Here is a 3,799-nt window from a genome sequence, read left to right as displayed (position 1 = left end):
TAGATATATGAAGATCTGGCCGGGCGCGGTGGTGCACACCTGTAATTCCAGTACTTTGGGAGACCAAGGTGGGTGGATTGCTTGAGGCCAGGAGTTCGAGACCAGCTTGGCCAACGTGCCAAAATCCCATCTCTAAAAATACAAAAATTAGCAGGACGTGGTGGTGCACACCTGTAATCCCAGCTATTCAGGACGCAGAGGCACGAGAATCGCTTGAACATGGGAGGTGGAGGCTGCAGTGAGCCGAGATTACCCCACTGCATTCCAGCCTGGGCGACAAAGCAAGACTCTGTCAAAAAAAAAAAAAGATATATGAAGATCTGATGGTCTATGATGTGGTTAAAGAACACATCATCACTTGCCTGCATAACAGAAATGTCTGCCGTACCAACCATTATTAGGTTTATCAGGGTCTCACTACAGAAACCTGAAATACACATTGTGAAATATGTGTTAAAGGACACAAACATTTCCACTAAGACGACATCTGAAAATAACCTTGGTCACTCCATCATTACGGAACACATAACTCTACCTGGATACTTGTAATAATGCAAGATCAATACCACTGTGATCTACAGATATGTAGGTTTTCCCAATTTTTGTGTTGCCATATTTTGTTCAGGTATTTAGTTAAGGAATTATATTTTCCCAACCAATGCTGGTAAGCATTAGTCATTATTTTTAGAGTTTAGTTATAATGTGTTTAGTCTTATAGTGAGGGAGGGATATGCAGGTATGCAGAAAAACAGCAGATAAACTTAGCCACTTCCACAATTATGGGACATATCAAATCTATCTGCAAAATTTCAGTGATACAGGGTCAAAATCTATGCAGAAATCCATTATTTCTTGACTGGACACTGGGAGAAATCCTATTGGCAGAACAGGGGTGGGGAACACAGTGATAGATACCTGGCTGGTTACCTGCAATCCCTCAACACTCTCAGGGTTCCGCATATACTTTTGGTGAAACAGAAAATGGGAAAACTCGGCCCATCTGGGATTGGTAAGGACTCAATCATTTCTCTCCCGAATACCTGGGAAAGAAATCACGATGGGAAGACATGTAGGGATACATCATTACTGAACTAGGTCTCCATGACAGTTCCACGCTGCAGGCTGTGGCACTTACCTCACCCAGCAATGCCCACATTACCTAGGATTGAAAGGCCTGCTGTGATGCCCTGACACACATCTGAAAGACATATTGTGGTTGATCCACAACCTGTGCTACAAGGACAATCACAAATACTCTTGTTCACTGGCATCATTTCACGACTCATCAAGGTTACCTGGATAACACAAGAACTCTGAGGCTACAGCCTACAAGGGATACCTGCAGAAACACCACAGTCCACATCGGCGTGACAGACAATATGATCAACTACCTGGGCATTGGCATATCTGTCTATTGTGTGGAGTGTGAAATTTGCAAAAAACAAACAAACAAACAAACAAAAGCCTTACCTCTGAATAAGCAAACAGTAAAATCTCATGCTTACTGGCATTGGGAATCACTACTTATTTTTTCCCAATGACACATATGCCAAACACAAGGTTACTCTACCAGACTCAAAACCACCATTAATTTTACCTACATGCAGGAAACACAGAATATCTCTCTTTCATGAGATAATGTCGCAACATCTCTTACCTCTCTACAGGAAGAGAACTTTACGGGACCCCTGCAGGAAACCATGGGAAAAACACTGTGTCAAGGAGAGCGTCCTCTTTGTCCAGGAAATCTGAAGTTTCAGGTGGTCTATATTGGTATAGGACTCATGTGATCAATTACCTGGTTACAATCCAGGGCCCCTGAATGGTCATTCTCAGGCCGGCCTTGATTTCATGTCTAGCAGCAGCAGAAGAAATGCATCTGACAGGTATTTTCCGGGATGCCACTTGGTGTACTTGAAAGATGAAAAAGACACGCACTACACAGCCTGGTCACTGCCGTCATCTGGGAACCATCGACCTTACCTAGATCCCGGCAGAACTCCAACTTCCACCCCACTGCTGGCACCATTACTGACTCCAGACTGAGGATGTGTCAGAACTATCATTCCATCCTGTGATCTGGTAGAGTAGGATAATTCACCTGGACACCCACATCTCCCTCAGTCAACATGGACTCAGGTTCAAGGCACATTTCCTAAAGTTGAACACAGCAAGGACTAATGCTTACCAGTCTTGGTTGGCAAAGCATCATTTCTTAACTGAATAACTGCAGAAAATAAAGAATAGAAAATGAGCTGAGGAAACCATGGCAGGACAGGGACAAGAGCCGGAAAGTCATCTGTATTTATCGGTGTATGGGAAGATTGGATAGTCCATGGCCTGCTTAGGCCCATGCCGTCACCCACCTAAATACAGGCACAGTCCTCTGCTCAAGCACAAAGAGGTTTCCTGTGACCTTTCCAAGGGAACCTAAAACCACATATGTGACCAATGTGTCTATGGACACAGTCATCATTGTGGGAGCCAAAATTGTACTTGGATGTTTGCAAGCCCTCCAAGGTCTAGGCCATTGTAGGACATGCCATTTTCTCTGGCCCGCTTCTCTGCATATCCACTGCGGTTACTCCTGTGATGCACAGTGCCATGTGAATTCCCTGGCACGTGTCAATCAATCAGCACTCACAGGGTACATACCTCATACGTTCTCTCCTGGACTGAAAACAACAGGATCACATGGCAAGGAGAATGGGGATCTACTACCCTTTCTTACCGGAATACCCATAAACCCATCACATGGTAAACCGTTCAGGGAAAGGAACCTCACTGACCTAATACGTTAAGATCAAATGGTCTGTGGTGAGTTTACAGCACACACCATCACTTACCCAGATAGCAGACATGTCCCCTGATCATGTCTCTGGTTAGTCAGGATTTCCTCCCAGGAACCTGGAAAGCATACACTGAGATATATGCCTCAGAAACACATAAACTGTTCTACCAGGACACCTACAAATCACGCTGCTTACATCCATCACTGAAAGACTCTTACCTGTATGCTGACAGTGTCCCCAAGCTCAGGGCCATGATCCCAGAAGACAGCATTTCTCTCTACAGGACACCTGCAAAATGTCCATGGTTACTGCTGTGGCTGGGAAAGCCGGATCATTACCTGGTATTTGTTGTCCCACTGCACTCACAGGTTAGTCACATGCAGAGGGAAAACTCACGGTTTAGTACGCCAGGGAGTCTTATCATTTTTTCCTAGGACAACTGAAGCGAAATCTTGGGAACAACAGGAAGGATGGACCCATCATCACTTTCCTAGACAGCTGAACCTCACGTGGCCCATGCGTTGCTTTTAGCCCTCATCAGTGCTGACCTCCAGACCTGTTACCATATTCATTGTGATGTCATGGTAGGGGGCTGAAATAGGCACGAAGATATATATGTAGAAGGACACGGGGTTTTCCACCAGGACTCCAGCAAAGAACCTTGAGTTCTTCCAGCTTTATGGGACACACCACTAGACCTGGATACTTGCAGTAATCCTACATTGACCCTGACAGCCGAAAACCACCATTTCACAACTGGACACCTCCACAAATCCTAGGGGCAGCAGTGGGGGTGGGAAATACAGTGATAAATACCTGGTTACCTGCAATCCCTCAACACTCAGAGGGTCAGCATACACTTTCAGTGAAAGAGAAAATTAGAAAACCCAGCCTATCTGAGACTGGTTAGGACTCAATCACTTCTCACCTGATACCTGGGAAAAAGTCACGGCAGGAAGACGTGTAGGGACACGTCATCAGTGAACTAGTCTCTGTGACAGTCCCAC

General features: G+C 45.2%; 1 long non-coding RNA gene across 2 annotated transcripts; it reads right to left on the bottom strand.

Annotated features, from left to right (window-relative positions):
• Nucleotides 1-243: 243 nt before the first annotated feature.
• On the bottom strand, nt 244-3,785 carry LOC103880652. Of its 2 annotated transcripts, XR_004180578.1 has the most exons (4): nt 3,011-3,785; nt 2,847-2,907; nt 1,799-2,155; nt 244-1,688 (listed from the first exon to the last, which is right to left on the bottom strand). It is a non-coding gene; the product is annotated as an uncharacterized LOC103880652 (long non-coding RNA). The 2 variants fall into 2 exon arrangements; XR_004180577.1 differs by having other exon boundaries at nt 244-2,155.
• Between the last annotated feature and the right edge of the window lie 14 nt (nt 3,786-3,799).

The sequence above is a fragment of the Papio anubis genome, chromosome X, assembly GCF_008728515.1.
Source record: "Papio anubis isolate 15944 chromosome X, Panubis1.0, whole genome shotgun sequence".
Lineage (NCBI taxonomy): Eukaryota > Metazoa > Chordata > Mammalia > Primates > Cercopithecidae > Papio > Papio anubis.
This window is presented reverse-complemented; position numbering and strand designations above follow the sequence as displayed.